Source organism: Idiotropiscis lumnitzeri, chromosome 11 (genome assembly GCF_059441095.1).
Source record: "Idiotropiscis lumnitzeri isolate Australia: NSW breed Sydney's pygmy pipehorse chromosome 11, RoL_Ilum_1.0, whole genome shotgun sequence".
NCBI classification, from domain to species: Eukaryota; Metazoa; Chordata; class Actinopteri; order Syngnathiformes; family Syngnathidae; genus Idiotropiscis; species Idiotropiscis lumnitzeri.
In genome coordinates, this window is record NC_142401.1 from 439960 (window position 1) to 450305 (window position 10346).

The following is a 10346-nucleotide window of genomic DNA, read 5'->3' on the forward strand; positions in this document are numbered from 1 at the left end:
GTTTTTCCACCAACTGGCGCAAGGTTGTTTTTTTTTATTTTTTATTTTTTTTTAATTGGTGGTGGGGGGGGCAATTGAAATTACTCTGCATGCACTCAAGGGCCGGCCCGGTCTTCTGGCGGGCCCCAAGCAAGCCTCCTAATGCATTTCAATTGGATCCAGTCGAGTTCAGTCACTTCAATGCAACAGAATAATGATTCGCATTTATTCACAAACAAAATATTTGTTACCTAATATCAGATAAGAAGAGTGAGAATGAATGCATGTATGAATTGTACGATAAACGAGCCCAAGGAAAGTAGCTGAGGTCAATTAGTATTAAAGTACCTATACCTTATTTCGTACGTATTTTTTTCTTTCTCATTTCATGGTATAAGATCAAGAGTGTCATTAGGGTTGTATTATTATTTTTATTGCTATGAAATGCATAATATTGTAAGCACATTGGTGACAACCCAATTTGAAATAAAATAAAGAATTATTGAAGCTTTTTTCCCTTCTAAAATATCGGATAAAATAATAAAGTTCCGTCATGTTTCGATGCAGCGGCGGTGGGTGCGTTTGCGTTATTTGTTCCTATGCTAATCCGTTTGCTTTTTCATTTTGGTGAGATTGTATTTTTTTCCCCTCCAGTGTCATCCAGGATGTCGCCTGCTTCTCACCCAATCCCGAAGGAAGACAAGCGAGCCGAGCGCGATGGGAAATGCACCAATTTCTTTCTTAACTAAGAAGTGCATCACATTTCAACCAGAACAAAAAAAGTTTGCTCCGTGTTTAGCGTTTCCTTCCTTTCGTCCTACTTTGCTTTTTGATATCATGTTGTTGTCGCGACTAAACAACAAAAACGTTGCTGCGCAATCTCATGCTGAGTGAAGTCTCACAAAAAGTGATTATCAAACTAAGTTCGGAGGTAGCGTTTTTTTTCCCTCAGTGTCACAATCTTTGACAAGTCAGCGCTCTGTGCCTTGTTTTCTTTTCTGGCAGATTTGATGTTTCTTCTTCCCCATCTAACGCCCACGCAATCTTTTGCTGGAAAGTTTCTTATGTATGCTTTCACTCATGTGCCGGGAGGGGGGTGGGGGGGGGGCGATTGGGAGGGGGGAGCACTTGTCACACTCAATTGGATAAAGTTTGTCTTTGCTGCACAAGTCAAGAAGTTTGTGGCTGAGCAGAGGAAAGTCAGCATGTGATGGAAGGCAGAGATTGCGCAATCGCGGACACGCACACAAGACGCTGGCAGTTTGAGATTATTTTGTTTTCTTTTGGGAAAATGTGACAGATAACATCTTTAAAAAAATACGGATCATTGCGTGAGTGCTGATGAATGTATAAGAGGTCCAGACAGAAAGACACGCACGCACACACGCACGCACAAAGGAGCTCAACGTTGAAGTTTTCATTGTGTGAAAATGTCCATAATTCAAAGGTGGTGTGTCACGTGTTGAAACAAATCTAAAATGACAAAATGTCACACACACACACATGCCCGAGCTGTACGCACGATGGCATGTGGACGAACGCACGTGCACACGCACGGGACGAACAGAAGCATGTGAAAAAGTCCAACCTGCAAATGGCGCGTGTCAAGGGTCACTTGCAATAAAGACAAGCTCGCCGTCCGGTTCAACGAGCTCGAACATTTCCGATAACAACAAACAAGGAAGGAAGACGAGAGAGAGTTTGTCTCTTTTACTTGAGAGAAGAACAAACAAAGAGGTGCTCACTTCCGCACCTCCACGCCGAGGCCTCTTTTTATGGAGAAAGTCTCGAGGTGCATCCCGTTTTGCGCTTTTCCGGGAAGCAGCAGCAACATGTAAAACCGTCCGCACGTGAAAGGAAAACAGTCAATCATGGCAAGCGTGAACTTGTGGCGCTCCAGCAGATGTTGGGTGACAACTTCCGTCGTCTTCCCGCATTCGGCTTTTCTTGTATTCACACTGTGAAATAATTGCTTTGCAAGGATGTGAGATCATTTCAAACAAACATCATGCACACTCCCCCCCCCCCCCTCTCTCTCTGTCACACTTCCTCCCCCACTTCAAATTGTGCCGGGTCACGTGCACGTCCCCAGCAATTGTGCGAGTGGCCTTCCAAAAGGCAGCTGGCTTCTCATTGCGGCAGGTCCAATTGGACGCGCTCACACAAATGAGAGCAAGCGCAGCTTCCAACGGGGCAGCGCGTCGTAACGCAAAGAGACAGATTCAGGTCAGTCGCTCACTCTCCGAATCCGGGAGGAGAGAAGATGCGGGATGCGGGCGAGGGACCGCGCCAAAGCATCGGCATCACTCTCAACATCCTGCAGGAAGATGAGACACCGTAAACATGGCGAGAGCGAGAGGCGGCGAGTGGACAAAAAAAAAAAAAGGAACGACGATAGGCGGACAAGACGCGTACGTGGCTGCATTAAAAGGGAAGAAAGTGAAGGAAGGAAAGGCGTGCAAAGGACGAGCAGGCGCGAGAGAAAACATGGTGGCCCGACAAGGGGGGGGGGGGGTAATTGACATGGAGGGAAAGTGACAAGTAGGAAGATGAGAGAGGAGTATTGAATGAGGCCTGTGGGGAGAAGCAAGCAGATAAGAGCGAGGACACGTTGTCATACAGGACAAGAATCTGAAATCTTTCAACACAAAAGCCTGCCTGGCTAATGACAAGGCATTGGATTCGCCTCACACAACGTGCCAGATTCTGCTTCTTCTTTTTTTTTTTGTCCTTTCATAGAAGAACACCAACCACACCCAACGCGCTCTTCATCTCTTGCAATGATTTTGATGTGACACCTCCTCAAAAGATGCGCATCGAAATCAACTTGATTCAAAGGTTTCTTTCACCTCCGGCAGTCACCCATTGCCCCCCCCCCCCCTTCCTCTTTTCTCGGGAATGAGAAGATGAGGCGGAGCGACGAGGGTCAAAGCATCTTTCTCTCTGCTGCCTTCTCATGTGAGGATGATGCTGCATGGCGAGAGGGGGGGGGGGTGCCTCTTTGTTTAGAAGACAGGTGGAGGAAGAAACCCAAACTCGGCTGCTGAATTCTCCTAGCAAAGAGCATGCAAACGTTGTGCGACGGGAAGCAGCCTGCACAAAACAAACTTGCGGTTCAACATTTTCTGTCTTCAAGGAAACTTTGACAAGAGAAGCAGAAGAAGCCAACGTCGGCAGCAGCCGCTATTGTGGAGCGCGACTTTAGTTTCTCGACTCATTCAAAGACAACAATAGAACAAAAGTCTCGCACACGACGTGTCAGCCACCTCTAATCAGGCGTCTTGTAAGAAATTAGGAAAACTCTGCCGATAGCCTCTTGTCACGCACGGATGCTTTTTTTTTTGTGCGCGGGGGGGGTGTTATTGTTAAATGCACGGACGCGATTATTTTGTCAAAACTTCATCCTGGACGACATCAAAACTAAAATGATTACGCAATAGGATACTTGCAAATAATGAAATGACAAATATCATTGACACAAAACATTCATTTTAAATGCATTTGACACTTCTTAGTACCGCAAAGCATGCTGGGAGACGCTGACAAAATGTTCCGTTTGCGTCGTCGACTTTTATTGGTCCGGTTGAAGATCACAAGTGAGTTTTGGGCCACTCGGGATTGGTCGGCAGTCAAATCAGATGAATAATTTTTGCACGCATTTTTGGGGATTGAGGAGAAAATCCAGAACGGCGCCCAAAGCAATCAACGATTGTTTTACTTGCGTTATTTTCTTTGGGGGAAAAAAGAATTCAGCATTTGGACCTTGAAGGCACGAGTGCACGGCATCGGGTGCCAGAGGTGTGTCACGCACACGCACGACAACGACGACGTTTCTTGATTTGTGCGTGGGCGTGTCACGGCGGATGAAGCCGCGACCTTTGGCTTTTGGACCGAGAGGAAGGAGGATGAAAAGTCCTGCCGGGAAAAAAGGCAAAGAAGAGAAATGAGGTGATTATCTCCGTCCTCACCTGTGGCCTCCAATCTGAGCGCAATAACAAAGACACACACGCCAGCATCGGCGCGGCGTCTCCTCGCTTGCGTTTTCCTCTTTTCACTCGCAGACGACGACTTTGCGGGTCCCGTCAGCGGGAAACAAACAGTCGCAAATCAAAGTCCGTTTGGACGGCTCCCTTTGCTGTCACTTTTGCCTCCAGAAAGAATCCACAACAATTTGGGTGCTTCTGGCATGACAATTATATTCGCTTGTACCAATTTGCTTTCCAGACCCATTACTGTTCAATTTATGTCCCCCCCAAACTCCTCAGCGGCGATTTTCCCCACCGTAAGCCGTAATCACGTCCATCGGCGCACCCCCACCTTGGCCAAGTGGAGGCAGCCGAGCAGAGAAATTGCCTGTTATCAAGGGTGGATTTCTCACGCGCTTGTAAATTGCTTTGTATTGACACTCTGTCAGAGAAGGGTCGTCACAGCGGGCCGGAGCGCTCGCCAACCTCCGTCGCCGGCGCCTCCAAATCATGAATTAGCTTGCAATACATGTCAGGTGACGCCATCACCCGTCCGACGGCTGGAGACAACCGCACCTCTTTGATGCGGCTCAAGACTTTTCAGCCACGAAGGCAAGGGCGCTTTCCATACTTGAGCTTTTCGTGCTTTCAATTCAATTTGACTTGCCGAGTTTAATCAACAAATCACACCCGGAACTATTCGGTATCATATATTCATGCCGGGATTGTGGGAGGCGCTTCTCCACATGCTGGCGGCCATCTTTTGTGACGGACGCACACATTCACACGAAAGGCAATTTGGGGGTAAAGAATGAAATCCTTTTTAAATGGGCGAGGAGGCCAGATGACCCGCAGAGAGAACATACAAAGTCTTTTCTTCGTCTTCGCCAAATATGATCTTGAGCAAGAGCGCTGCGATGCGAGTCGTTTCATTTTCTGGAGATCCGAAAGAATTCCAACAGGGACGAGTGGGCGGATTCTTTGACGATTGGCGCAACCGTCGGCTCGGATGTGCTGCCATCTCACCGGCGCGCTGAGGAAATGCGTCTGCGTTTTGACGCCCACTCGCACTTTGGTGGGAAGGTGGCACAAAGGAGCCCGTGCCAACTTCGTTCCCGGGCAAACAAATGGAGCCAAAAGAAGACGGGCAGAGGCAGAGGACGAAAGAAGGTGGCGAGCGGAGATAGACGATCGCGATGGAGTGTGGACGGGAAAAGGAATGATGTGAGGAATCCATCGTGGTTTGAAAAAAAAAAGAAAAAGCGAGCTCTAGCTTGTCCAGATGTGAAAAAGGACACGGGAGAAGACAGACTGATAAATGAGGAATGCCTGTGAGACTTTCCTTTCTTGCTTCTGTTTCTTCCCAAGTGGGGCCTAGCTGACCCCCCCCCCCCCCACACACAGGCCTCCACTCCGATGAATCCACCTGCTTCCCCTTCCTTCCTCAAAACGTCCTCCCGCCCGCTATCTCCCTCCCCTGTCCTGTCCTGTCCGACAGCCAGCTGCTCATCAGCTCACCGCGCATTCGAAATTGCCCCAGCATGTCCCGAAGAAGCCGTTCAAGGCGCAGCCGCTGCACTGGGCAAGACTCCTCATGAGAAAATGCAGCCAATTTATTCATGCAAAGGGACGGCTTTGAAAAAATAAATTCATCAATTTGAATCAATTTTCCTTTTCGTAGTCCGACATTGATTCAGAAAACCATACGTTTAATAACGTCATTTTCTTTTATAAAATTGGCGCGACAGTAGCGTATCAAAAGAAAATGGCAACATTTTATTGCAGTACTTTTCTGAGTATCCATCTTTAGTAAGGACATTTTTTAATTTTCAGATGGACTGGAATATAATCAACACTTTTCCTTTATTGCCTATTATGGAGTGCACAGTTTAAGAGAGGAAGTGATGTGGAAAAAAAATGCTGATGTGCACATTTGGCATGGCAAGCTGAAAATGAATCATTTTAAAAGCAGTCCCGTTCAGAACAATTTCGGGCTAATAAACTTTGGACAAAAGCGTTCAAGTGTTATCTCTCCGTAGCACAAAATGACAGCATCAAGTATTTACTGGGTAGCAAAGACGTATTTTGGTTCTGGTATTTCCAGATTGCGTGCTTCATGGAGACAAGAAAGCGGTTGGAAAAAAAGAAAAAAAAAAAAGCGCGCGCTGATGTAACGAAGCCATCTTGAGCTGTGCCACTCGAACGCGCTGGAAGCAAAGCGACAAACTCGAGCGCTCAACGCACTCGAATTCCGAACGCTGACACAGCGCCGGCGGCAGTTGGAAGGCGCGTCAGAAAAAATCTAATGGAATAAAATCACGAAAGCCATCAATAAATGACGAAAAAAGACACCATAATCTGCAATATCGGATGAAATATCGCGGAAACAACAAAAGGTGCAAACGAGAGATGACCTCAAGCGCACTCAGAATGCATCCGACAAATACAAAAACACAAAACTTTGAGCAAAAATGCCAAGTTGTACTTTGGAGGAATAATATTCCAAATAATAATAAAGGGACTTGATCTGGAGCATCAAGAAAAACAAGAGCGGAAATATCACAAGGTCTCGTTCCGGCCAGTATGGAGATGCTGCTGCTGATGACAGGATGGCATGCAGGATGCATCCGTATCCTGACTTTGATGTCGTCAAAGCTTTGAGCGCGGCAATGAACAAAAGGGGGCTTCGTTGAGATCCATAATTTCATGCGCAGACGGGCACACACAAAGCTCAAGCTGCTGGGGCAAAGACAAACGCCGCACGAAAGGACACAAAACATGATGCGGTCGGGTGGTCAATAGAAATTGGGGACACAAAAATAAAATAAAAAAAAAAAAAGGTCTCCACGGTAACGCATTACAAATAGTCGCATTGTAATTCAATGAAAAAGTCTGCATTTCTTGACGGACATACAAAAATGTCGCTTCAAGATTAAATTCAACAAACATCGGAGAGGCGAACACGCAAATTGCCCGATACCAAATCATCTCCAGGTCAGCCGAGATGCCGACGAACGCCGCAAACGCACACGCGGCCTTCCCATTTCTTTGTTTCCATTTCCAGGGAAGGAGCGAGGTGGCGCTGAAGCTTGTTTTCGAGCAGGTTGCCGATGATCACAGAGAGCTGGGGCCACCGTTCATGACTTATTCATGGCCCCTTCTGGCCCCTCGCGGGCCCCTGGGGACCCCGCAGATCCAACAGATGCCAGCGGGAACGCCAAGATGGCTGCCACACCGCAAAAGCGGCAGTGCGATGGCGGCGGCTTTGCATAAAATGAAAGAAAAAAAAAAGACGACGAAGGCAAAGAGATGAAGTGAGCCGTCAAACGGGCGACCACGTCGTGACCTCGCCGCCCGCGACTCGGCGAGGGGAAGCGAGAGGTGGTGTGCGCGCGTAAAGACTTTGCGGCTTGGCCCACGTCATGGAGCTCATCTGCAGCAGCACTCCAGAAGAAAGGAAATGGATCTGGAGGTGCCAGATGTCCCAAATGCACCGAGAGTCCAGATGTGCGCTCCATCCAATAAACCCATCCACAATTTGTCCTTCCAAATGCTCGACAGAATCGATTGGACAAGAAATCGACGTTTTTTGAATGACTTTTGTTGACGAATTTGTCACCAAGTGAGAAGTGAGCAGGTAAAGGTTGACCGATGAGAAGACGACAACATGGACTGGAAACGCGTTCTCGTTTTCGGTAGGATCTCTGTCGGGATTGCGATCTCTGTCGGGATTGCGATCTCCGGCTGGGATTGGCTAAGCGGGCAGAACCGAAGACGTTACTTCACTTTGCTCGGACATCACAATTCCACAATTTTTCTGGGAGTCGAATGTTTCTGTATTTATTTTTGCATGCACGCTTTTCTGTTGAATCTTGATCAAGACTGTCTCGTGCGTTTGATCGTGAGGCAACAGACGGGCAAATGAATACAGAAGATGTGAAACGGACCGACTGCCGATTACATGTCGCTTCGGCCTGAAAAGACGACAAACGGACGTCTGACAAATGACGGACGCGTACACGGGACGCTGACACATGACAAATGACGGACTGGCAACATTTTGCATGAGACAAACCTCAAAGTCATATTTTTATTTATTTCGATTTAGAGCATGCAATCAAGAAATCCGGCTGACTCCGAAAAAAAATCAATAAATAAAAAGAATGCTATGATCCGATCAAAAGGTTGTTGCACAATATGCCCTTTAAGAAACAACCTTCCTCTTTCACTTTTGACATTTCACATCTCTTTCATAGCAACTTTCAAAAACATAAATACTCATTAATTAATTATTAAGGGGCAACTTGACATTTTTGCTTAGATTTATTTTCTTCGTTTTAAGAGAACGGCAACCTAAAAACGGTCTCAGCTCCTCCTAGAATTTCAGACCTTGTGATGTTTTGGCCCTTTTGTTTTTGTTCCAACACTTGTTTACAAGGCTCCAATCGTACAATACCTCCGGTTGTTTATCTGAAATCTCGGTCTCCTTCAAAGAGAAGATAAGGGCTGCGCAAATCCTTTTGCTAACCCGCCAGCGCAACACTTCACAGAGATGTACGTGTGGCTCCAAAAAAGAGAAAAAAAATAAATAAATGATGAGTGGCAGATTGCCACAAAGAAGTGCAAGCCTTCATTTTCATTTATTTATTTTTTTGGGGGGGACCATTCTTTTTTTTTTTTTATTGTAATTGCTGAAGCGCAGGGCAACATTTCAAATGCGATCTATTTCAAGCGACAGAGCGTGTCAGATAAAACACAGTGGACTGACTCGCGTTCCAATCATTTGCATAATTGATGGGAACATTTTGCAAATATTTGCTTTTGATCTTAAGTCTCATTTATTGTTTGTGGCGAGACACTTTTTCGGTGGGCTGGTTCTCGCCATATTCCTTTTCACTGCATCAGCTTGGATTTGTATTTCAAAAATGAAATTGTAGCGCTAATTATTCTCAAAATGTTTGGCCCATCTCATGTTTATGAAAGGTTTTAAAAAAAATCCAGCGACATCGATCTTAACAATCGACAGAATTACCGTCCGTTAACATTTAGCCACTGAGCCCACCTTCGCCTCAGCGACGCAACTTTGATGCGAATCCTTAAAAGGGACGACGGCGTGGCATGTTTGCGATGTATCGCCATGGCGATGCCGACTGGGAGAAATCCATTTTTCATAGACAGGCATTGGCGGCTGGGCGCAATGCATGAGATATCAAGAGGAAAGGGGAGCCAATGGGGAAACAGACGCACTCAAACAGCCGGCAGCCTGCCAAAAAAAAAAAAAAAAGATCCAAGATGCAACTTGAAAGGTTGACGCTCGTCAATGTCAATTAAATGCTAGGGACCAAATTCATTCACAAAGTCAGGCCATTCATATACAACATATCTAATAATAACAATAAAGGTGCATTTACAAATTATGCGGACCGTGTCACCCCCCCCCACACACACACCCCCACGCGTGTGTGGTTGTTATATAAACATTAGCTTTGCATGGGCACCGATGCGACGACGTTGTGCCACCCTGCTCACAACACGTCTGCAGATGTTGAGCGCACTTCCAAGGCCGAAGGAGGCAATTCACACAAGAATCCCGAAAAAGTTGCCTCAGTGATCTGATGTCTCGACCCTTTTCATTCTTTGTTCTAATCATACTGAAATCAAATCCCTTTTGAATTGACGCCTGAGCTCGTACTTGACGAAAGTGCGAATGCATGTAGCGAACCACGCTCGCACGCTCGCACGCTCGCACGCTCGCACGCTCGCACGCTCGCACGCTCGCACGCTCGCACGCTCGCACGCTCGCACGCTCGCACGCTCGCACGCTCGCACGCTCGCACGCTCGCACGCTCGCACGCTCGCACGCTCGCACGCTCGCACGCTCGCACGCTCGCACGCTCGCACGCTCGCACGCTCGCACGCTCGCACGCTCGCATTTCAATTTCCACCCACCAGCAGACTGGCGCCAGCTCGTCACGTGCACACTCGCACATTCGTGCACTTGCATCCGTCCTCATTTGTAAGCAACGCTGCGTGACAGGTTGCCATGGTTGCAGTTGCCAGCTTACGTGACAAGAAGCGACTTTGTGCATTTCTTCTCAACGCCGACGTCACGGTGAGGCTGCAAACGTCGTCATGGAAACCATAAAGCGCGCCGAGATCCAAAGACGACGTCTTCACTTGGCAGCAGGCGGAGTCACGCACGGGCAGTTGCGTTGAGCAAAAACTTTTGTTGTGTGCTCAAACTAGGAGGAGTGCGAGATGTTTTCTCGAGCTTCTTGGCGAGCATCCAGCGGCTAATGCTGACCAAATGCAAGAGCACAACTGAAGATTTTTTGCCTGTTTTGAGGTGAAATGAGGCAAGCTTGAAATGTTGCTCGCAACTTGGTCAACAAACACTTGACG